Genomic DNA, 26,470 nt, shown 5'->3' with positions numbered 1-26,470 from the left:
CATTAGTTTTTTTTGTTTTGTTTTGTTTTTTCCAAATGTGTCTTTGTCAGCAGTATTTTAAAACATGGGTCTTATCCTGTACTATATTTTATTGCTAAAAGCATCTTTATTCTCAGTTTCAGGGATAAAAGGCGATTTTAAAATGTCATGACGGGAAGTAATTTTTCAAGGTTTTCATGACAGGACATAAAATTAGATTTAAAAATATCCAAAATAAGGCCTTGCTCATCAAGAAGAGGACTTTAATCTGGGTTTCACAACATTTGGGCAAAACTCTCCTCCTACCAATATTGCAAAGTTGACTGAGGAAATACTTTCAGCTTTTACAGAATATTCACAAACTCATGCCCACACGCCTTTATTTAAAAGCTGTCATCAGCTGGCTTCCTTCATCTTGCCTCACACCGAAGCTTATTGTTATTTGGAATGCCAAATTCCAAAATGCTGTGGGAGTGGTCTTCAAAAGGTTTGACCTATGCCAGTTGGAGAGATGCCTTGCCCTACGCTTACTGGGGTATTGTCCCACAGAAGGGGACTACCCAGGACCAAGGTTTCTTCCTAGGTACATGTCAACAGCTACTAATGGCAATCAGATCAGGGTGGATTTACTAGTACAAGAAAGAAAGAAATGTTTCCCCTTTTCATGGAGAAGATGGATAGTCCAGGGATTATGTTTGCTGAGGTTTTGGAATAGGAAACCTCATTATCAAAGTCAAGCTCTTCAAAAGCATACATGTGTGGTTGAGAGGAGGGGGTCCTATAGATTTGAAAAATTAGGCACTCCACGTATGTTTTTCCTAAATTCTTACTATGTGGAATAGGAGAGAAAATAAAACAGAAAGCATGATTCCTTCCTCAAAGACTGGGGAGGCCAAACACTCAGGAAAGGCAGAATCCATGCTTGGTCCTCTGATTCACGCGGCCGATAGCTAGGGCTCTCTGAGCTGTTATTTTATAAGTTTTATCTATGAAAAGCAGTAATGATCATGCTACCTACAACAGAGGACTGTTTAGGGATTACATGTAAAGAATTTAGCAGGTGCCTGGTACGTAGCAAGTACTTAATAGTATAATTTTAAATAGGAAAAGCTTGAGGTCATGTAAAGGCAAATAATAGAAAATAAATACTAGCATCAGAAGAGAAATTCTAAAGTTTCAAGAGATACATGAACAAAATATGTGAAATGATTCAGAGAAGAAAATGCTATTTGAGCCACATTTGCAGACCAGAGTGGTTTCAGGAAATCTCACTGGGAACTGTTTGGGGTAAATTGATGTTATCACTGTTTGGGAGACTTGCTTAGGATCCTCCTTCAGAAATGTGGGCATAAAATGATCAAGTCCTAGCCTAGGGTAGTGGTTGTGAACATGGAAAGGAAAAGAGATGGCCTCACCAACACTGATGAGAAAGAGCAGAAACATTCTTTAAATCAAAGGAATTTCTCCTACAGTTTGGAAGGCAACTAACTGCCAGAAATAATGAACAGAATGAGGCAAATAGAGTATATTTTACAAAGGTTCTTTTTCCAAGGGGCCCAAAGGATATTCAGTTATAGAAGTGCTATACTTCTCAAAGTAGGGCTGGTGATGTAAAAATAGAGTAATAGAGACTCAGAAGACATCTGTTTACATCCTGCTTATTTCCAACACAAAGCAGGAGAAATACAGGGTAAAGGAATGAGAGGAAGTAATTCCATCACTAAGATAGGTATCATGCTAAGTATGGGGTTTAGCTTTGAGCTTCCTGGCAGTCAGTGCAAAAGAGAAAATGAATCAGTCATGTGGTTTTTCCACTCCAGAGAGAAGGAAGCAAACCAGATCTTCAGGAACAGGAAGTATTATCCTGTCTTTAAGGTCTGAGAAGATGTAACTATAACTAGCTTGCTCCCAGTTTAGCAAAGGGACAAAAACTTAAACTTCAGAATTCTTTTGAAAAGAATAAATCTAGTGGGCTCAGCCATATTAAGCAGGCTCTGATAATTCACTCCTTACTCAAGTTCTCAAAGGGATCCAGGCCCATCAGTTTTGGGTAAAACAAATACACGCACATTGTTAATCCTCAAATACATGCCTTGTCTAATCCTAGATAGAAATGAACAGTCTATTAATTCCTTTCTCCAGCTTCAGTGAGTTATGGCTCTCCTCATTTTTTAATCTTTGGAGGTGGGGGACAATTCCATCAAATAGGAAAGAAAAGCGATCAGGGAGCTTGCTCCTGCTGGGGATAGAGAGGGTGGCCAGAAGGGTTAGTGGCCCAGACTGAAGGGTCCCAGCCACCTTGATACCCACCAGGGCCTTTCTCCAGCTGCTTCCTTCATGCCAATCGAATCCCTTAGCAATCCAAATTTCCTTGGAGGGGTAGGGCTAGTTTCTCCCGAGGCCTTCAGCTACCCTCCTGAGGAAAGAGAGGGGGAGAGGGAGAAAAGCACAGAGAGAGGGCTTGGGAGAGGGGGGAGAGGAAGGCAGCTGTTGTCTGTACACTTCAGTCCCAAGTTGGGGTGGAGGTGGGGCGGCAGGGCTGCATTTTTGCAGCCCATGTGAGCAGCGCTCTGCTGTGGAAATCTAATTTGACAGAATGGGTAAATAAAATCAACTGTCATCAACTCCCATTTTATTTCCGAGGCGAGGTCAATGTTTTTTAAGCATCAAACGAAACAGCTTATTGGAAACAGATTTCAGAACCACTCGATAAAGGTAGTTCTGCAAGTTAGTTTGGTTTTAAATGCCCAAATTCGATGCATTATTTGCAAAAATGTCTTCGGCGAGCCTAAGACGATACATTAGCGAATACATTTGGCTGTCCAGCACCACCTCGCTGGTTCTGGGAACTGGGGCTCTCCCCGTGAAGGGACCCCTCCCGGTCCCCCCGCCCCCGGATTCAAGGCGGGGGTCGCACCTGGGGCCAGAGGAGTTGGGGGGCGGGCAGGCGGCGCCTCGCTCCTTTCTCCGCCTGCGTTCCTGCCTTCCTTTTGTTTGGTTGCCTCCTCTTTCCCCTTGGTTGTTGATTATTAGTATTTTCCTAGTTTTCCAAACTAATAAGTGCCACTATCAGGCAGTTGGAAACTCTCGGAGGCTGCAGGCTTTGCCGCTCGGCCTTAATTGATATTGAACGAGCTGCTGGTAGACGGGAACAGGGCCGCTGCTGGATAATTTGCAGTTTAATCAGCGTTTGTAATGAGAGCGGCTGATTAGGGCTGTTGGAAATAAAAGAGAGTTACAAGGAACGTCTGTCAGAGTCCGGTGATAATTCAGGACTAATTGTGGTGATTAGCGCAAACTGGATGACTTTGGGCTTTGCTAATGCAAAGAGAAACGTGCAGGCTCCAGCCAGGGACCCCTCGGAGAACAGTGCACGAGCTGCGCGCAACTTTGCTGAGCCATTTTCCTGCGAGGCCCCCAGCGGCACGGGGCCGGGAGAGGGGGCTGGGCGCCCCCTGCGCTGCCGCGGGGCCTGGAAGGAAAGGGGTGGTGGCCTGGCTACCCCCGCCCTGTCCCGGGGCGCTTTCCTGGGGCCAGCTACGGCCCCATGGACGCCGCTCGCTGCCCCACCCCATTCTCTCCACTCCGGGGAGGCACGCAGGGGGGGCACAGCCCGCTCTCCCCCGACCCTCAGCTCCCGCCTCCACCCACCGCGCTCCTCCTCCAGGGGAGCGTCCGTCCGAGCTGGCGGGGCCGCCCCTACTCCCCTCCCCTCCCCTCCCCGGTCGCCTCCTCCTTCTTCTCCGTCTCTCTGGTCCTCTAGGCCCTCACCTGCCTCCCCAAGAGAAAGGCTCTGCCCCCTCCTCCACCCCCAAACCCTTTGCCCCGGGTGGGTGTCCCGAGGCCTGCGCCACCCAGAGCAGCAGAACCTTCGAGTGCGCTGGGGAGACGAGAACTACCGCTTATAAATGGCCGGAGTTCTCATTATTGAGGAGTTTCATAACTCTTTAATTCATTTTTAATGACGGCAATAAACATGGTAGTCATTTTGCAACAATAGCTAAAAATCATAGGGCCATTAGTGTCCATTAAAACAGTGTTTACAGTTCAATGGAGGTTCATGTGCCCCGTAGTCATTCATATCAGCCAAAGGAGAGATTTATAGGTCGGAAGAATGGTTCTCTTTTTATTCTTTATATAACGTAAAGCTTATTGAGCAAATTGTTAGAAAAAAAAGTTCACTTGGCTTTTAATCGTGTGAATGGGGATTAAATAAGGAGCTGTTGTCTGGCGCCTGATTTCTATTTGATCAATAAATCATCAAGTGCCTTAAGTGCTTTATTCACTATCAGATTAAATGAAAAATACTTTAACCTGCATCCCTGGTGTCGGCAAAGAAAGCTAATAATATTTTCTGTTATGTTTCCATTTAGGCATTTAACACTCAGAAAAATCTACTAGGTCTTGCTCTCTGTCTTTCTATTAGAGATACCACATATTTTTTCCACATACCTACAGACACAGGAAATTCTCACCATCAAGGGAGAGCTTACTTGTTTGGGGGATGAAAATCTAACTAGGCTCGCCTAATACAGTTTGCCAGAATTTCGGCCCCAACTAATATGGCTACACGTTAACATCAAGGTGGAGATACAGGACTTCAGGCCCTTGCCGACTGGGTTACAAGATTGAAATAACGTTTTACCTGAGTGTTTGCCCTTTTCTCTTTGAGTCCAATTCTTAATACAATAATAAATCTAAACAATAGGCCCAAAGGGACAAATCTCTATTATTTCCCAGATTTTCCTGTCCTAGATTAGATATTATCTAATATGATATATTTTACACAGTCCTTCCCTGCCTTTGGAGGAACTGGCCGATCAGAAACGCTCCCTTCCTCCACTGCACACTCAGAACCAGAACTACAAGGACTGTATTTTATAGGATAATAGAATTAAAATATCGTGTTTTGATACCATGTTATTTCACCTGTGTCACAAAAGAAAGCATTTTCCTTCGTGTGTACATTTTGGAAAGATTTTTTTCCCCTTTAATGCCTGGTTTGGAAAAAAAAAAAAAAGCAATCGAGTGATATTTGTGAAGTTTAATTGCTAACTTAGCAGCTCGGTCACACCTCCCAACCCATTAGATGATGAAATCTCACCTGGTTAACGGATACAGCACTGTGGCCTCAATGGCGAATGCCTGATTATACAGCCAAGCTGCTAATTTACCAAACCCCCCCGACCAGGCAGGCCTGGACGGCCACCACTCACTGTATTCATGCGGTAGCTAAGAGGAGGAACCGTATTCCCTGAGCCGCTTTCCAGCTACCCGCAGAATGAGAAATGTAAAATTAGTGGAGGTGTGCGCATGAAGGGAGCCGAGCAATTAGCAAGGCGCGGGAGCCCGCTGGCCCACAGGGGTTCGGGGAGGGCGAGTGGGGAGACCAGGGCGCGAGGGCAAAGGGCTCCCTTCCTCGCAGCCTGAGGTTTGCAGGCCTCGGCGGCGGCGAGGTCAACACTTGTGCAGCGGCCCCCGCTGCAACGGCGCCCAGTTAAGAACAATGCGTTTCCTACCAGCCCTTTACAACGTACGCCTTTCCGCAACTCGCTACCCACCCGGACTCCAGACCCACGATGCGCCCTGGCGCGCACACACACTTTGTCTTTTTTTTTTCCTTTCCAGTTTGGCCCGACAAAAATCATGTTAAACATCCAAACACAGCAAACTCTGCAACTGGTAGCATCTCTACAAACAGGCCTCAGGTACTAGGACATAGATTTTAGAGGGAGGGGTCTGAAGCCTTTAAGTCCCTCTGCCTAGTGCCCTATCTGCATTCTCTCCTCTCTCCCACCTCCTCAGCTCCTAACTCTCAAACGGCCCCCAGCTACTCTTCTCGGTGGCTGCAGGGCTTGGCTGCTGAGTGCAGGGCTTGGCTGCTGAGTGCAGCGCTAGGCATGCGGTCCGCGTCTCCCTCCGCCTGGGGCGGGGAAGCGCATAAATTGGGTGTTTACAACAGGAGTGTGCGCACGCACCTCTGCCTGCGAGGGCAGGTGTCTTTGTACAGATTCTGTTAGATTCAAGTGGAATTAGATGCATTTGTGCAGGTTCCAAAGCCATCTTGCAGCCAGCCGGGTTGTTGGTCTGAGATTGGATGAGGGGGACAAGGAGAAAGCCCATCTTCAGGAGCTTTACGGCCACCTTTACTTCCTCTCCTTCCAGCTCCAGGTGGCAAACCCAACACTTTCCCTTCCCATCCTCCCTTAAAACCAACCAAACAGTTCACAAACCCTTATTTATTTGTTTGTCTGTGGTTATTGCCCATGTTATTAATTGCACCCGGGCCTTCCTCGCTCTTTGAGAGAGCAGCGGTATAAATTGGCTCTAATAAATATTAGCCGCTAGATTAGGCGAGGTGAAGCTGGCACCGCGCTCTATTTTCGACCTGTAGCCTCTGCGAAGCCGCCAGTTCTGCGCCAGATTAGCCCCATCCATCCAGTGTCAATGGTTGTCTTGTTGAGAAAATCAGTGAGTAAACAGGGCTGACAGAGAGGGGGCCCAGCTGATTACTCATACAAATAGACTGCAAACTCCTCCCGGAGAAGCTGTTTCCAGAGATGGGTTTCTCGCATTGACAAGGCTGCTTCTCCCAGGATCCTGTGTCCTGCTGTTCCCACTTTGTCCTCCATCAATCACACAATTGTGTCCGGGATGTTTTATAGAGTCACTTAATATCCCTGCCTTCATCTCTATTCACTTAGAGAATCATCTGCCATCAGGGCTAAAGGCTTTCTGCAGGATGAGACTGGCAACACACCCCGGCAACAATAGCTCTGGTGGAAGCAGGACCCCAAGCCCTTTCTGATGCTAATAGAACAGCCCCAGGATGTTCCAGTGCAAGGCGGCCTTTATTGAAATCGGCCATTAGCCCTTTGTCCACTGCATTAAATTATCCCCTGGACTAGTCCATGATAGGGGTGTGGAGGCCACAATAAATTTTCTTTAAAAATTATTTCTTTTCCCCTAAAGTGGTTTTTGGGTTTGAGAATTGGTTGTGATGAAAGTCACGCATAAATGCTTTCTCTCTTCTTTATAAGAAAGGGGGAAATATTTTCAGGCTCAAGTGCATAGGGTAAATTGGGCCCGGATTCACTTCCTCCTATCATCTGCAGTACTCTGCCCCAGACCGCCCCCCTCCCTACCCCCACTGCCTCCAGTCAACCAGTACACTCCAGATAGGGGAGGATTAAGTGAAATTTAGTTTTAGTCTAAAGGCATAGCACCCTTTAAGCAAAGAATTTCCACAAATAAGAGGCCAGCTGGATACAAAATCACATTTTAGGAGGGAAATTTAAAGACAGAAGAAAGAATTACAAGGTATCAGTCTTTAAGTGACTCATCTACAAATTACACTGCTACACAATTAATCAGAAAGTTAATTAATGAGCAAGTTACTAATTAGAACATTTAAAACCAGTGTGTTTATAATGCCTTAGTTTAAGAAAAGCCCCTGTAGTTAATTGGTCCACACACTGATCTCATAACTGGTAGTGGAGGTTAAAATACTACAGATGTATTATTTATTATGTATAAGTTCTAATTATGTTACTACTGTATTCCATACTCTATAACTGTCAGAATTTTACAGTTAATTGGAAAGGTTGGCATCAGAAAATATAACCAGACTAGAATGAGAAAACTATGACGTATGTCTACAGATTTTGAGCTAGCTACATTTACTTTTGTCCTGGTCTGGGACTTCAGGAAGGGTAGTTATGTTTTCTGATTGCTCTCTGGGAGTTCAAGCTTTCAGAGCCTCCTTCTTATAAACCTTCATAAGGTTTATGATTTGCTTTGGAGAGTTAGCTTAGGGCTGAAAATTGAGGGCCAAAATTAGGTTCTGGAGTTTGAACTCCTGAGGCTTTCCCCTCACTAAAGTGTAGCAATATATCCAAAAAGTGAGGTTTTTTTTTTTTTAATCACGTTTAATACTAAACATGTTTAATATTTTACATTGAAACATGGATCTCCACTGAGAATTTCTAGAACATTTGAGAAGGAAAAATGCCAATTTAATTTCATTAAAAAATAAGGACACAGTCAGGTGACCTGAACATTCCCTCTGTTTATTGTATTTTCCACCTGGCTAGTCCCTAAGGCATCCGCCCTTCTGAGAGGCTAAGGGTCTCTAAGCCCTCCTTTCCTTCACAATCTCTGTGGCCCCAAGAGCCCAGGCCCCAGGCTATACTGAGAGCTTTGCTTCTCTTTGGAAGGGAAGGAAAGTTTTAAAGCTTCTGGAGTCTCAAAGAGTAGAATCCCTATCTCCCTCCCCTTTCCATTGTGTCAATCAAAGTGCCAAACCAACCAGCTTCTCTGCTGAGGAGACTGTGACCTGGAGGGCCTGCCCTTGCAGAAGGCCATCCTCCACTCCCCAACAGTGACCTTCTTTGGGGAGGGTGCAGGGGTGAGGAGCTGGGCAGGATGGAGGAGGAGGAGGAGGCCTGACCCAGAAAATCTGCTTTCCTTCCATTCCCTGGGCCTTCCACATCCATCTTGAACCATAACCATCCCAGCTCTCTCTTTGGAGTGGGTACCACGCAGTTAACATATTTCTGGATGTTCTAGATTCTTCTAAGGAGAAGGGAAAACTCTGAGGCCAGATAGGGAGGCAGATAAAGGCTTTCCAGAAGGAGGTCTCACCCAGTAAGCAATCAGCTTTGATCTTTAGCCACAAGGGAAGGTGGTAACACAAACACACACACACACACACACACACACACACACACTCATACATGCAGGTTACCCCAGCGAGGAGAACACACATAGGTAATTTTAATGAAAGAGGCTCCTGTACCACATTATTAGCAATAAATCTACACCATTCTTTGTTGGTTAAAATCATTATGATCATCATCGCTATCATTACTGAACTCATTATTCTTGTGTTACTATCAGAGTAGATTTATGATAATACCCACCATTACGCCTGAGTTAAAGAAGGTGTAAAGGTTTGATTAATAGCTGCTTTCATGTTTTAATACTCGACATTTTCTCACACTTTTTCTAAATAAGGACCATGATAATTACAGGCAGTAATTACTGCTTTTGTTAGGAGTGTGTAATTAGCCACATATGCATTGTTCTTAAAAAAGAAAAAAAAAAAAAAGGACGGGTTCCGGAGCCAGGCCACAGGTCCAAGGTGGGCAGAGTTTGGACAGGTCACAGCTGGGTGCTTTGACAAATGGAGAGATGGGTCCACAGCTCTGCCCTGCCAATACCTTCCCCAGGACACCAAGAATTGTTTTGGATGAATCTGGGTGAAGTTGGAAATGTAATATTCAGAAAGGTTTACAGCGAAGGGTGGTTATACCTGGAGATATGCGGGTGCCTGGGATTCCCTTCTCAAGGGGCAACTCCAGCCCAGCATTAAGGCCTTGGCCTCACGGCCTCACGGGTCCAGCCTGGGGAGATGCGGCGCATATCTGCGTGCTCCAAGCTATAAAAATGCCCGGGCCCTGTCTCCTCCCGCCCAGCAGACACCAGGCCTGTGTCAGGCCCTGCATCAGTCATCCTCCCCCTCTGAATTAGCCCGGGAGCTTCCCCGGCCTCTGGGCTCCCAGACTATCTGTCCCTTAAAGGTTACACGCTGCCGTGCCTCGCTTTGTCTTCCTCGTGCCCTTTCCTGGCAAAAATGGAGACATCACATCCTTGCCCAGCCCCGGCTCAGTATTTATGAAGGTTTTCTGACAAATAGGCAGGCTGGCCACGCATGGGTGACTGCCTTCATTCCGCACTTGGCTTGTTTACATAGGACCAGCACCATTTCCACGGATTAAACAAATCACAGGGAGAAGGAGACATTTATAATCCGCCAACGAGGCCACAAGGCAGTTAGAAAAAAATGTGCTAGTGAATGCGTGTGCGGGACTGTGCAAAGGGAAAACGAATGCCCTGTCTGCGAGGCTGACCTTCGGGAGAGGGTAATTCTGGCGATGCGTGTGTTTGTGCCCACGCGCGGGGCACACTCGCAGAGGGGCTGCGTGGATTCGTGTGTCAGGGAGACTCTCGCTTAGAGTGACATTGAATTACCCCTGCTTTTACCCGTCCCGAGGACACACAAAGGCCAGGGAGAGCGGGTGCGCGTTCCCCTACCTGGAGTGTGTGCGAATGTGTGTGTGTTTGCCCGGGAGACACCGTGCACACGCCACCGTCGCGGGACCCCAGCCAGCAGTTAACCCTTGGCAGGCTGGCCGGGAAGAGAGGAACTCCGAGGGACCGCGCTTCTGCTCTCCCCTAGCTTTACACCCACCCCGGCTGTGCGCGGCTCGCTCAGGCCTGCTTGGCGGCCCCGTGTGTGCGCGCGCGTGTATGTAGGAGTGTGTCTGGGTGGTGTGTGTGTAAGACAGAACGTGTGCACTTGTATGTGGCGTGTGCGCGGACGACCGAGTTGCATATGTGGCGTGTGCATGTATGGTGTATGTGGGCACTTGTGTGCTGTGTGTGTCCGTTTGCGATGTGCGTGTGCGTGTGTATATGTGTAGGACGCGCATGTGGCACGAGTGTGTGGGCGTGTGCGCGCGCATGTATTTACACTTCCAGAAATCAGATCATTTCTAGAACTCCCCTCGCTTCACCCGGAAGTATTCGCTGACCCCTCCAACCAATTAAATAAAAGCAACCGGGCGGAGTGGGCCTCCGACGGCTCTGCGCTCGCTTGCGGAGCTGAACACCGGGTCGGCGGCCGCCCCAGGTGGAGGCTCTGGCTCCCGGCTGCCGGCTGCCGGTCACCCGCCGCCTCCTCGTGGCGCCGCCTCCGCCGCGCGGCGGGCACGGCCGGGGCTTGCGTGACACCAGGCACCGGCCCCGGGCCACGGTAGGAGGACATTCCCTACAAAATAGCAATGGTTCTGAGAAAAGGATCACAAGAAAATATTGAATAAATTCCCTTTTAATTTATTTGATCATTCCACATTACGGGGCTATGAATTGCTCAAATTTGATAACAAGTACTCAATTCAACTCATTATGTAAGTTAAATTAGACTTCGATAAAATTTCAGTGGCGCGCAGTGGTTCCTCGAATGAAATGTAATTTGTGCAAGAATTTGTTGTATCTGTCACAAATATTTCCAATTAGCGACCGTAATTATTTGATAGTTTCTGCAATTATGGCTTAAACGGGTGAATTTGGGACTGTGGAGGACCCTAATTGGCCTAAATTTGATATTTTGCATATTTGCATAATGAGGAAATTGGTAGAAAATTGTGTTCATTCATTTGTGAAAAATCCTATGAATTTTATGAATTTGAAAGCTCTGTTTGTGCAGACTGTGACTTTGCCTGCTGATCCCTGAGGAGCTGACGCTGAACGCCTGAATGGGCAGAGCGCCAACTCTGCGGCTCCAGGAGGGGGTGGGGAGGGAGAGGGGGAGGGGAGGAGAAGGAGGAAGAGGAGAGACGAGTGGGGGGGCAGGCTAAGGGAGCGGTGGGCGGAGGAGCAACCACAGCGCATGCTCTGCAGCGGGCCCGACCGCGGGTGGAAGCCCCCGGTTCACCTCGGGCTGTGGGGATGGATGTGATGGGGGTTGCGTGGGGTGTTATCTAGCCCGGTTATAAGAGGCTGCCCTGTAGCAGAGCTGCGCGCGCGAACACACACACACACACACACACACACCCGGTTATGAGAGGCTGCCCTGTAGCAGAGCTGCGCGCGTGAACACACACACACACACACACACACACCCGGTTATAAGAGGCTGCCCTGTAGTAGAGCTGTGAGCGCGAACACACACCCCCCTTCTTCTCAATGAGAAATGTACCCAATCCGCCAGGTGGAAGGGGTAATTGTGGAGGGGTGAGGTCTTGAGCTGATGGTAACTGTGCACTTGTTTAAGTTAAATTGCCAAAGCTTCTCCTCTCAGTAAAAATGTTTGATCTATGGCGCTGTCAATTTAAAGTGTTTAAAGAGAAGCAAAAGCATAGATTTTAAGCTGCTTTGCCCAGCACCCGTTCATCATGCATCAAGGATTTTAAAGTTTCATGGTTGCTGTGGTTTAACATCTCAACTCTCTGACACAAGAATCTGGAAGGAGGAAATAGCTCTGCAGTCAGAAGCTTATGACTAAAGGAAAAAGATTATGTCAAAAAATAAAATGCACAAAAATACTCATTTCTGTTCATGCAAGGAGAAGGTGTTTTATTTTGAGGGGAGAGGGTATGTAAGTAATTATAAGTAGAATTGAAACCCACTTTTAACCAAAAATTACTAAAACAATGTCACCAATTTCTTTGCAGGAGGGACGTGGGAGACAGGGTTTTAAAAGAGAAACAAAACAAAACCCCAATACACTCCATCTCCTTTGTAATAGATAATGGTTATCCCCAAGCGTTTTGTTGCAAATATCCTGTATTTTCATCAAAACCCATAAGAAAACGTCATCCTCTATGTTTCTTGAATGTAACATTTTAGATACTCCCTTAATGTCTATAGATCTTAGATGCATAAAACCGACCAAAATAGACTCATAGTGAGGAACATGATATCTGGCTTTGCAGTTAAGTGCTCTGTAAAACTGCCCGACTTGTGAACATTACTTCTGCTGGGAAGGACTTTCTTATCTACATGGAATTGGGTAATGTGAGTGTCTAACAGGCTATAAATGCTTAAGTGCTTTGTTTCACAGTGCATTTTCAGTAAAGGTCAAAATAAATTCATCTTCCTTTAATGCAGTATTTATGTTTGTGCCCGGTTTGGAATAAAATTGCCATTAAAAATCTGTATGAAAAAAACGAATAGGAAAATGGGAGCTGTGTCTTTGGTTTGGCTTTTCATGGATGGAAGCGTATCATTTGGGGATAGAAACAAACCAATTAGCTACTTAAGATCGAATTTAAACAATGCAAAGATATTATTTTACTAATATTTAATAGAAATTAAATGGGCATTTTTCAATTTTCAGTATTCTTGGAAAGAGATGACCTTGGGGCCCAGTGATCAGAAAATAGGGGCAATAATTTCCTTGCCCGTCTCACAGGGTTTTGATAAAAGATCAACAAGAATATTAGTTAAGTCTCCTACTATTGTATTATTGTTGATGGTATCATCATTATCATCAGTAGCAGTGATAGTATTTTTTTCTTTTTAATAAATTTATTTATTTATTTTTGACTGTGTTGGGTCTTCGTTGCTGCATGCGGGCTTTCTCTAGTTGCAGCAAGCAGGGGCTACTCTTCGTTGCGGTGTGCAGGCTTCTTATTGCGGTGGCTTCTCTTGTGGACCATGGGCTCTAGGCACACAGGCTTCAGTAGTTGTGGCACATGGGCTCAGTAGTTGTGGCTCGCGGGCTCTAGAGTGCAGGCTCAGTAGTTGTGGCACACGGGCTTAGTTGCTCCGTGGCATGTGGGACCTTCCCGGACCAGGGCTTGAACCCGTGTCCCCTGCATTGGCAGGCGGATTCTTAACCACTGTTGCAGTAATAGTGTTGCTGTGACATTATTATTAAGCTAAGATGTAAAGAAGGATCCTGGGGGCAGGGTTGAAAATGAGCCCAGGTGGCCTTTGATTACAGTGTAGAAAGGGGCAGGTCATTCACATCTCCTTGTAGCTTACACACATGATCAGCGATCACCGTGAGTGGAGTCATCCTCAAACACAAAGGATAATGGTTCATTCTCTTCCTCATTTAACAACACATCGTGTTAAATTTGGGGATTATAGATACTATTTATTTAACCTGTTCAAGAGGTCATGAAGCACCATTTAAGAGCTGAAATTAAGGCCACCTCTGATCACTGGGGTGAATTAGGAACACAAAAGAATATCAAATTAAAGAAGCAGGATCTGCTTCAAGCTTAGGTCCAAGCCACAGTATTAATGCTTGCACTTTTTTGTGGGTTCATTTTAAAAAAGAAAATTGATCAAAGATTTTTGTGGAAGTATTAAGATTTCAATGTTATACATTACTTGTATCTTTTTCTTTATGTGGCTATGTCTACAGAAGTATTTGGTTGTGCTTATTAATATGACAGTATCCCCACTTCAAAAGCTTTTTCAGAATGGTTATGGTATGGAACCTTAGTCATTTTGTTGTCCTCATGACCTAAACCTCCACGGTAAAAATGTTTATAAAAATTGGGATTGAAAAAAAAAAATGACCACTCAAGTTCCTTCAGCTCTGTTTCCTTCCCCTCCCCCCTTCTCCACCCAGGAAATACTCATTGTCATAGCTCCACATAGTTCAGGACCGATTTGTAAGGTTTAGGGCTGGAAGTATAATCATTTTCCAAGTATTGGATCTGATTAAATCCATAAAGAAGGGGATTCTGGTGGTTTATGAGACTGTGGGAAATGACGGCCCTCCCATGCCCAGTCCCCACCCCATAATCAAGAGTTTCCTGGAGGAAGTCAAGTTCTCTGCAGTTTGTAGGCTTGCTCTCAGGCAGAGGAGAAGAGGCTGAAGGGAACAAAGCTACAGCAATCTCACTCTGGGAACCTGGCTCTTGGTCCCTTACTCTGAGCACGTTGAGTCAAAGCATTCCTTTACCAGCTCCCCTTCACATCTCTCTAATTTGCAGTCAAATGTATGCTCAGAATAAGTGTTCATACTATAAAAACTGCTGAGAAGTGGTGAGATAACAAAAACTCCTAACCTGATGTGTCCATAAAATGTTTTTTAGAATTTTTATTTTAAAAGATTATTCTTACATATTTTCTTTCATTGCATCTATTTCTTCCTCTACTTTCCTACCACCAACCATTCCATCCAGGCCGTCAGCATTTCCAACTTGGATGACTGCAGTAGCCTCCTAACTGTCTCCTTTGGCTCTAGTCTCTTCTCCAACCAGTTCGTTGTGCTTGGGGCTGACAAGTTAATCTTCCCAATGCCCTGCTCTTGTCAAATCCCTCTCCTACACTAAATATGCCAACAGCTCACCTTTTCCTAAAGGATAAAGTTCAAACTCTGTAAATCGGTGTTCAAGTCTTTCCACAATCTGGCTCTAGCCTCCATGTCCTAATATCTCCCCCTGCTCACCCACTGAGCCCTGTCCAGTGAGGTCTGTTTCAGAACACCTGTTGTATACTCCAGCCACACTTTCCTCCACCAGGAATACTCTCCTACTTGGTTTGCCTGTTTCTCAGATCCAGCCTAATCCCCACCCCTCTGTGAATTCACTTCTTCATTCATTAAACATTTACTGAAGGTGCCAGGCACTGTGCAAATTGCTGGGGAGACAAAGATGAATAGACCAGGCCCCATGCCCTGATGGAAAAGACAACCATGTAGTAGGCAAATAACTATAAATCCTATGATGCAGATACAAAGTGCAAACAAAAGGACCAGTGCAGTTACTGCTACCCATTCTAAATTCTCCTTCTTTTAAACCCATCATGTCCATTGGAAGCTCACCCTATACTGCTTTGTACTGTTGGTAAGTTCCTGGAGAATAAAAGGCTGTCTTTCCTTTTGTGTCCCTCTGAACTCCCAATACTATGCCTTGGAACAGAGACGTTAACTAGTTGATAGGTGAGCATGGTTGTAGCTGTATAATTGTGAAATTCAGTCACATGAGTCAAACCTGGTCCTTCTGAAGAGTGAATGGACCACCATGAAAAATAGCTGTGGCCTTTCTCCGTCACACCATGTAGATGATCTGCTCTTCCTACCCTCTGACTCTGTAAGAACCCTTAGAGGTATGGATAGGGCCACAAGTGGGCACCCAGAGTTGTGGATATAACTTTATTCATGGCAGCTTATCCCAGATGTTATAGATTATATAACAAGGAGCCAAATAATAAATAAAGGGAATTTAATTAAGTTTTAAAAAAATCCTCTCAGTTGCTGCTGTCTTAGTACTGTCACCCTGATTACTGTCACTCCCCCCACATCTCTACCACCACACCATCATCCCCACTGCCACTGCCACAATTATCAGTAACTGAACTTCTTTATCATGGGCCAATCTGGTAGCATATACTATACACCCATTGTTATTGACAATAATAGACACTGACTTCATAAAGACTGTTATGGGACCCCCTTATAATTCAATGCAAAGTAGCATTATGCTCATGTAAACACAACTGCACAGATAAATAAGGTACAACTCACCTATCAATAGGCACAGAACTAAAAAGGTAGTAGACCAGATTTAAAATTCAAATTGTTGACACACAAGCCTTTTCATAAAATTGGGATATATAATAAGTATTAGAATATCGCTTGTTCAAGATTGGAGTAGTCCCACCACAGGCAGATCTGATAGATCTTCATACCAGTGATATGAAATATGAAGAGTCAAAGGACATTTTTGTGTTTGTAGACACATCAGGAAGACTGCTTGTTAAGCATAGGGAATGGGCCAGGTTCATCACTGTCCATGTTCCTGCCTAGCCAAGATGCGTCTTGGACTAACGGGCATGAAAAATCAAATCTAAATTTCCTAGGGAGACTTCCAATTTCACATGGTGGATCAAACATATGCATTGGTCTCCGCTCTTCTTTGAAGACCCTTTAAAGTGATGGTAAATAAATAAAGAAGGCACCAACCAAAAAAGCCAAGAGCCAGACAGGAGGTGACAGCAGAGGAGAAAAGCAAGCAAAATCTTGGAAGCTAGAATGCAGAAGTACAAGGAGTAACTGACTTTGCAGACCTCCAAGTCTGAGACTTGAGCCTGCAGTGGGTGAAACCGACAAGGAGCAAGGCAGCTCATGCCACAGAAACCTGGAGAGGAGCAGTCATCTGTCCACTAAAGGTGGTAGTATGGGGAGGGGTTGCAATCAGGAGGTGTGGGTGTATCTTTTAAAGATAAACAAATCTCCCCAAAACCCATCTCCCTAGAAGTAGATTAGAGATTCTTCCCTTTGGAGATGTTGAACCAGAAAGGATTTGGGGACACCATCTGTTGGGGTAGGGATGAAGCAAAATGTTAGAAACAGAGGAATGATGTGAAAGTCTACATATTAAACGGCGAGATCTCCAAACCCTCTTCTATTCTTCTATTTGGCTCTCAGATCACTAGGAGCCAATATTTTTACTTCTCAGGAGGGAATCTAGAGGATTCTTCTCTCATAAAATTGTCTTCTGACACTGACATTGGAGATCCCCTAAGAAAAGTAGCTGGGTCCCCACCTGATTGTTGTACAGTCAAGCCCACCAATCAAAAAGCCCCACCCTGCACACAGCACTTATCATCAGTATTTTAGTGCTTTATTTATTTATTTATTTTAGCACCTCACTTTTAAATATGATTAGACAACCAAAGCCCATTAGACATTTGAAGAAATCTGCTAATGGAACAAGCAGAGATTGAAACAAACACTGAATTAAAAAAGGAATTTGGGAAAACAGACCAGAGCATAAGCAACTTAAAGAAAACAAACAAACTATAATTACTGGAAGTATGAAGTCACAAAACAAGAACAAGGGGACACTAAAGAGAGGACATTCAGAGAGTGAGAAGAATGCTGGGAATTTAAAAGTATAAGAGCAGAAGTAAAAGATAAAATAGAAGGGCTGTAAGACAAAATTGAGGAAATCTCAAAGAAGATAGATCTTTAAAAAAGAGATGGAAGACAAGAAAGAAAAGATAACTAGAAAAACCAATTAACGGGAATTCTAGAAGTAGAAAACAGAGAAAATGAAAAGAAGAAAATGATTAAATAAATGATACAAGAAAGTTTCCTAGGGCAGAAGGGTATGGGTTTCCAGATTGAAACTGGAGAAGAGTGAATTTTAAAAGATTTTAAGCAAAGCACATTATCACTTTAAAGCGTTGTAAGTAGTTGCCTTTGGGGAACAGGACAGAGGAGGGGAAGTGTGGGGCTGCGGACTTTGAGTTGTCATTATAAGCCTTGTAGTACAATTTGACATTTTCTACAGTTACATGTTCCATATTGATAGAAATAAAATTTATATTTAAAAGATATGTAATTAAGTTTGCTAGTGAGAAGGAAACATAGATACAGCACTGGGAAAAGGAAGCAAATATTAGGACTTGCTTAGAAATATATATTACCTGACATTATGGAACCATCAGCAAAGTCTAGATCCCATTTCTAAGATTTTTACTAATGGTTTTCTCACCCCTAACACCTGCACTTTGGCTTGAATAGGAGTGTAAGGTCTGAATGCCCTACTCCCAGAATGATCAATAGATACTAATTTGGATTGTGATTCTTTTTTTTTTTTTGGTTGTGATTCTTCTAAATACCCCTTTTGAGTCAGTTCTGCCATTGATGACTGGGTGATCTCAGGCATGTTGCTAATCTCTCTGGACCACAGTCTCTTGTACATAAAATTAGGAGTTGGCTAAGATCAGAAGTCACAAATTGGCAGCCCAGAAAGTAAATCTGGTCCGCAGATGCATTAGGCCCTCACAGTGTTTTAAAAACATTAAAAAATTGAGGTATATCTGTCTTTTCTTTAAAAATCAGAAGATCCTGGCAACAATGAACCCACTCTCCTTCCTAGCAACAACCCACTGGGACTGATGGGGCAGATACCGTCCAGGATACCAGAGGCCCCTCCCTGTCACCTGCTGAGCTCCACTAGGTATTTGAGTTTGAGACCCCTGGGCTAGATCATTGTTCCCTTCCCTTGGAAGGGAAGTCCCTTCCAAGTCTAACATTTCATTCGTTTGATCATTTATTCATTTAATGACTTTTCACTGAACACTTTCTATATGCTACTACATTAGACACTGAGGACACAAACATGTATAAGAGTCCTTGCTGTCAATGAATTTATAATCTATGGGGAGTGCTAAAAAATATTTGTAAAAAAATATTTACCAAATATCGCTAACAGAGGTCAGTACCATGTGCAGTAGCATCTCTAGGATGGATCGTTTCAAGCGAAAGATACCAGGTCTTCACAGAAGCTGCTGATATTTGAGCTGGCTCTTGGAATGCATCAGGTGAACAAAGTGAACAGCCGAGGTGTCGTGCTTGAAGCAGTACATGGGCTAGCAGACCATTCCTAGTCATATATAATATTCTATCAGAAAACTTCAGGGACACTTTGAACCCCAGAGGAAAAAAGCTGGGGATAAAATATAATGTTAACGTGTGTCAGTGCCCTCCAATCAAAGACCACTGGGAACAAATGGGTTTGTTGACGTATTGCACTGAAAGAGAACATGCACCATGGTGAACCATGAGGCATCTCAGGAAAAGGGGTTAGAAAGAACTTGTTGGAGGATTTGGACTTGTATTAAATGATTTGGGGATGGGTTCAAGGAAGAGGGGCTTGGATTTGCATTGCATGCTATCAGGAAGTAGAGTAAAGCTTTGATTGGGTATCTTTTTTTTTGATTGGGTATCTTAAAACATCTTCTCTAGAAGATGAAAAGAGTGAAGCAAGGCTATAGCTATAATTGACAAAGAAGCAGCTGTGACTCCTATTAGCCAGATAGAGGAATGTCTGGCCATTTTTGTGGTTTGGACAATGTTCTTGTTTTGTTTTCGTTCAGATATCATTACAGGGAGGTCTTGTTTTGTCTAGATCCATCATGGTCACAGAATGGCCTTGTCCAGTGCTGGTACACTGTGAAATTGTTTATGTTCGACAGGAGAATATCAAGGCCTGGCTGTGAGGGCCAGGCCAGCTCCCCAGGTCAGAGGCAGCTTTTCCTTGGCTCAGGTGTTTGTGTCTTTGAGAGCTTCAGTGGCTACAAAGCCTTCTCTCAATTTCTCTCTAATTCTCCATTTGAATTTACCTTCACTTCAGGCAGACTTATTTGTCCAACGCTGATGGACTGTGTTTAAGAGCTCTGCATTGCTCCTCTTCTTGGACAATATCCCTGGTCAGCCCTGACCCTGTCGTGGACCAGGTCTCCATGACCTGGGATCACGCGGCTGGATCTACTCAGACCCCTTCTGCTTATTTTCGTGGATGGAGACAAACAACTTCTTTCTGCATGAATATTGGGCTGCCCTCTTGTTACTAGCTCTTTAACAGCATTTTCATCCAAAAAATGTTCACATTTAATAACAATCCATGAATTTAAGGCTCTCAGAGATAGAAATGATTAACCAGTCTCCTGTCACCCATTTCCCCTAAGCCAGTCCATCTTCTCTGTCAGCAGAATCATTGTCTGAAATGTCTATTTTAAGTAGCCTCTGCCAGTTCCCTCCCTTCCTCCTCCTGGAGGGAGAGTGAGCTCCTTATCCTAACACCCAAGGGTCAGCCTACCTCTGCCTGTTCACCATCCTCACACACCCAGCAACATCTCCAGCTGGACGTCACGCCACCACTCTTCCCTCTGCTTTGCCTGCCTCAGAATTCATTTTCGCTGAGCAGCAGAGTTAGTAACTCCCTGTCTCTCTTTTATTGCACTTATTTTTCACATATCTAGGACTGCATGTATCTTGTAGGGCTGTGATTTTGATCTGCCTCCTTTGTGGAAGGTACTATGTCTTGGGATCCCTAGTACCTGGCATATAGTACTTGCTCTAAGAATGTATAAAAGAAAGCTTGTATGTATGTTTGTACACACACACATACATATATACACACACACATATACAGAGAGGGTCCCTTCTACGTCATTCTACTGTGACAGCCCTCAGCCCATGTTAAAACACTTCCAGTGGATGGGAACATCACTCGCTCCCAAGGTGGCCTATTTTAACTTTCAGCAGTTTTGTTAGAGAGGTCTTCCTTACATCAGTTCCAGATTTCTCTCTCTCTCAAATTGAATTCCCTTTCAAGCCTGTGAAGTTAGCACTATGGCCTTCTGTCTTCTCTTTTCCCGGAAGACACTAGGTTTTCACTATCTGGTAAACACATTCCTCTGGATACTTTCCACTTTGTCTGCACCCTTCTTAAAACACAAAGCCCTAAACTGGGCAATTTTCCAGATGTGGTCTGAATAGTTCAGAGTACAAGAGAACAATCAGCTCCCTCATTCTAGCCTAATAACCCATTTGATTATCTGGCCCCATTGCCCATGAGTTTACAGTCAGTTCAAACCCTTTGTCTTTCGGGATTTGTAACTGTTTTGTAAGTGCTGTGGCTAATTCATGCCTCTCTCATCTTAACTTGCACAATTGATTTTTTTGGACCCATGGGTAGAAACTTGCATTCATCCCAGTTACATTTCATCTTGTTATCTTTAGGCCATTATTGTATTCTTGGCAAGGACTTGTTGCATCCCAGATCTCATCCTGATTGGCATCGCCTGCAATTCTGTTCATCCTGCTCTTTCTACACCATCTTCCAAGTTGATATAAATGCTAAACAGGACTGGTTATGGTCAGAGCCCTCCTTGTCCTTCTTCCTTATTTTTCTTTCTCTTTCTCTCTTACACTCTGTCCTCCCTGTCTTGTTCCAAAAAGATGCAAAGCAGCTCCCTAGGAGTTAGTACTACAAACTCCTTCCAAGATGACATGAATCCAAATGAGCACCTTTTCAGGGCAGTCATTTAACTGGTTATGAATCCATCTCATGGTCTTGGCATCACACCCAAGTTTTCTCTCACATCCACGGGATACAATAAGGGGCACTCCCTCCCTAACTCCAGACTTATTAGGCCTATCATAGTTCTGTTCAGAGAGAGACATGCTTTGTTTGCTGCAACTTGTCCTGAAGACCTAGAGGCCACTTTTTTCTTCTAGGAACTCATGGTCCATCCCTTTGGTGCTCTGTAGGAGATTCTCCTTTGGGACAGACAAGGTCTTCTCTTTTTTGACAACCTCAATTTACACATTTCCTGTCTTCCAAAACATGAAAAAGAAAATACTGGTATCGCCATATATGACAAACCCACAGCCAACATTGTCTTCAATGGTGAAAAACTGAAACCATTTCCACTAAGATCAGGAACAAGACAAGGTTGCCCACTCTCACCACTATTATTCAACATAGTTTTGGAAGTGTTAGCCACAGCAATCAGAGAAGAAAAAGAAATAAAAGGAATCCAAATCGGAAAAGAAGAAGTAAAGCTGTCACTGTTTGCAGATGACATGATACTATACATAGAGAATCCTAAAACTGCCACCAGAAAACTACTAGAGCTAATCAATGAATTTTGTAAAGTAGCAGGATACAAAATTAATGCACAGAAATCTCTTGCATTCCTATATACTAATGATGAAAAATCTGAAAGTGAAATTAAGAAAACACTCCCATTTACCATTGCAACAAAAAGAATAAAATATCTAGGAATAAACCTACCTAAGGAGACAAAAGACCTGTATGCAGAAAATTATAGGACACTGATGAAAGAAATTAAAGATGATACAAATAGATGGAGAGATATACCATGTTCTTGGATTGGAAGAATCAACATTGTGAAAATGACTCTACTACTCAAAGCAATCTACAGATTCAATGCAATCCCTATCACACTACCACTGGCATTTTTCACAGAACTAGAACAAAAAATTTCACAATTTGTATGGAGACACAAAAGACTCCGAATAGCCAAAGCAATCTTGAGAACAAAAAATGGAGCTGGAGGAATCAGGCTCCCTGACTTCAGACTATATTACAAAGCTACAGTAATCAAGACAGTTTGGTACTGGCACAAAAACAGAACTACAGATCAATGGAACAGGATAGAAAGCCCAGAGATAAACCCACGCACATATGGTCACCTTATCTTTGATAAAGGAGGCAAGCATATACAGTGGAGAAAAGACAGCCTCTTCAATAAGTGGTGCTGGGAAAATTGGACAGGTACATGTAAAAGTATGAAATTAGAACACTCCCTGACACCATACACAAAAATAAACTCAAAATGGATTAAAGACCTAAGTGTAAAGCCAGACACTATCAAACTCTTAGAGGAAAACATAGGCAGAACACTCTATGACATAAATCACAGCAAGATCCTTTTTGACCCAGCTCCTAGAGAAACGGAAATAAAAACAATAAACAAATGGGACCTAATGAAACTTAAAAGCTTTTGCACAGCAAAGGAAACCATAAACAAGACCAAAAGACAACCGTCAGAATGGGAGAAAATATTTGCAAATGAAGCAACTGACAAAGGATTAATCTCCAAGATTTACAAGCAGCTCATGCAGCTCAATAACAAAAAAACAACCAACCCAATCCAAAAATGGGCAGAAGACCTAAATAGACATTTCTCCAAAGAAGATATACAGATGGCCAATAGACACATGAAAGAATGCTCAACATCATTAATCATTAGAGAAATGCAAATCAAAACTACAATGAGGTATCATCTCACACCGGTCAGAATGGCCATCATCAAAAAATCTACAAACAATAAATGCTGGAGAGGGTGTGGAGAAAAGGGAACACTCTTGCACTGTTGGTGGGAATGTAAATTGATACAGCCACTATGGAGAACAGTATGGAGGTTCCTTAAAAAACTAAAAATAGAACTACCATACGACCCAGCGATCCCACTACTGGGCATATACCCGGAGAAAACCATAGTTCAAAAAGAGTCATGTACCAAAATGTTCATTGCAGCTCTATTTACAATAGCCAGGACATGGAAGCAACCTAAGTGTCCATCATCGGATGAATGGATAAAGAAGATGTGGCACATATATACAATGGAATATTACTCAGCCATAAAAAGAAATGAAATGGAGGTATTTGTAATGAGGTGGATGGAGTTAGAGTCTGTCATACAGAGTGAAGTAAGTCAGAAAGACAAAAACAAATACAGTATGCTAACACATATATATGGAATCTAAGGAAAAAAAAAAAAAAGGTCATGAAGAACCTAGTGGCAAGATGGGAATAAAGACACAGACCTACTAAAGAATGGACTTGAGGATATGGGGAGGGGGAGGGGTGAGATGTGACAGGGTGAGAGAGTGTCATGGACATATATACACTACCAAATGTAAAATAGATAGCTAGTGGGAAGCAGCCACATAGCACAGGGAGATCAGCTCGGTGCTTTGTGACCACCTGGGGGGGGTGGGATGGGGAGGGTGGGAGGGAGGGAGGAGATATGGGAACGTGTGTATATGTGTAGCTGATTCACTTTGTTATAAAGCAGAAACTAACACACCATTGTGAAGCAATTATACTTCAATAAAGATGTTTAAAAAAAAAAAAAGAAAATACTGGTATCTGTTGTAGCTAGTAGCTCTAGAGTGGCATTTTCTTAAAGTTTTTGTTTTGTTTCTAAAAAGGAAGTTGAATTCCAGCTGGAAACTCCATAAATTTAAGGCACCTCATGGGGAGCACACCAAATGCAGACTTACGACGTTGAATATAGTTCAGTGAAGATCTTAGGCTCTCTAAACCTGCCTTAAGTTGCTTTCGGGCTTCTCTACTTCCCTTCATTCTTACCTGCTATAGCTAAGAGCTTTGAGGAACACCTTGGTGACAGGGATAGTCTAGTTCAGGGAGTAGAGCCAAGGCCTGAGACCTATAAATGATCCTAATCAATGATCTTAAGTCAGCCTTTCTGTCAGTGGAATTTATTTTAGGACATTTAAAATAAGAGCCCGAAGATCCTAATCTAACCAAAACCTATACCAATATATAGAATAAATGGAAAGGAATTAGCCAAGAGAGTTTGACCCTCCTCCCCTGCTTTCAAAAGCCCTCCTGGGTTGCTGGTCAACATTATTCTCTCTCCTGGAAAAAAAAAAGCCAATAAATTCCAAGCTTAACAGTAGAGGTAATGACTAGGCTGAAACTGGAAAGCCTCGTAGAATTTTGGGTTCAGCAAAAAAGGTCTGAATGACTTCTTTCAAAGTCAGTTCAGTTATTACTTCCCGTAAGAGACCTTTCTGGGACTCTCCCCAGGCCCCCTGGCATCCTGGGCACATTTCTGTCACTGTCCTTATTACAGCATTTTGAAATGACCTTTCTACATGTCGTCTGCCCACACTATACCCTGATTTCTTCAAAGGGCAGGGACTGTCTTATTCATCCTGGTGTCCCTAGTGCCTAGCACTGTGCCTGGCGTGGAGCAGGGGTTTGGCAAATATTTACTAAACTTAATGGCGTAATTTCTCAAGCCTTTTACGTTCATAATGTCCACTGTACATTTTGTTCCACACCCCCTCTCCCTTAATTTTAAAAGGCCATATGAAATTTAATACATTATTTCAGATTCATGAACACTTTGCTCATTGCATTAGTCTTGTTAAAGGAGTCCATTATTTTAGAAATCTTCTTACAAGAGAGCTCTTCGTCACTGCAGAAAGTTTTCCATGGATTGCTGGAGCTTGAGGGGACAGGGCATTCTCTGTACCTTCTGCTTTCTTAGGATTGTAGAAGGTTAATGAGGAGTGAAAACTTTAAGCATCGTCTCATCAAACCCCTCAGTTCGAGGACAGGAAACTCAAGCTCAGAGAAGTAGAAGGGACTTTCCAAAGACACACAGTGAGTAAGTAGCAGAGCCAAGACGAGAACCCCAGTCCCGTGAGGCTGGCGCTCTTTCCCTGACCCCCACCTCCACCCCATGAGATCTGCTCACTGGACTTTCGGCCTCTCCATCCCTTCAGGTTATAAACCATGGTCCCCAGAGGTGGGGTAAGGCTGGGGCAGGCCTCCCACTGAGGAACAGCCTACATTGGGGCACTGCTCACATGGACGGCACTGGGATACCCTGGAAACGAGGTGGCTCTGCCCTCCACACACTTGCCCTCTAGAACTTCTACATACCAGACATCTGACTGCTGCTCTGGAGGGAAGGCAAAGGCACCCTGGGGGTGGCTGTGATGTGAGGATCACCCACCGTGGGCTGGGACAGTGCAGCCGTATCTTCATGAAGTGAACCACTGGGCTGGGAAGATGGCCAGGGTGTCAGACCACTGCCATGCAGTGTGCACTGCAGGAGACAGGGCTATGGGAGCACACAGGAGGGGCAAAGGCTCAGCTGTGGCGGAGAGGGCGCTAGGAGGTCCCCTAGGTGCAAGGGATGTTTAGGCAGAGTCAAGGCAGACACCATACAAGAGCACCTTACAACAGACCCTTTACAATAAACTGTGTCCCTATCTGGGCACCTTGTGAGAAGGGTCAGATCTGGACAGGCAGTGTTTGAGGACAAAAAAGTCTGAGGTTTCTTTAGTCTCCAACCTCCACTAGCCAGGTAAACAAAGGGGGCCACAGCCCATCGTCAGTAACGATATTCCAAATTGCAGGCTCTGAGGTGAAAATACATACGCTCCAGAGTTCAAGGTGAAAGGACAACTCTTTCACAGTAACCCTATTTTCTTATCAGAGGGAGGTTTGAAAGTCTGCAATTTAAGAATTTGTCACAAAAGCAATCACATGACTGAGATATTCAGATAATTCAGTCAGGCTCCTTCGTCTCTTCCTATTATCTCAACATGATTTATTATTTATTTTTTGGGGTAGCCAAATAAGAATAAATATCACCAGTAGGGGGAATAGATGTCTAAAAAACAAACTCAAAAATGTTTTTCTTATATGAAAATGGCTGTGCACAGTACTGAATGGTTTCCCTATCAATATTTCTTTGTTTATTTCTGGTTTGCTTTAAATGCCACAAAGATCATACAAGGAAACAAAAATGTTAAACACATAAAATGCACTTTTTAAGGGCATTTTGGCAAAAGAGCTTTCTCAATAATAAATTTTTA

General features: G+C 43.9%; 1 long non-coding RNA gene across 1 annotated transcript in view; it reads left to right on the top strand.

The window, feature by feature from the left end:
• LOC309658639 overlaps nucleotides 1-26,470 on the top strand; it is a 485,138-nt gene that overhangs the window by 299,300 nt on the left and 159,368 nt on the right. The window lies entirely within an intron of this gene.

The sequence above is a fragment of the Balaenoptera physalus genome (genome assembly GCF_965194825.1).
Source record: "Balaenoptera physalus genome assembly, chromosome: 3".
Lineage (NCBI taxonomy): Eukaryota > Metazoa > Chordata > Mammalia > Artiodactyla > Balaenopteridae > Balaenoptera > Balaenoptera physalus.
Note: the sequence above shows the minus strand (reverse complement) of the source record. Positions and strands in the feature narration are given on the sequence as shown.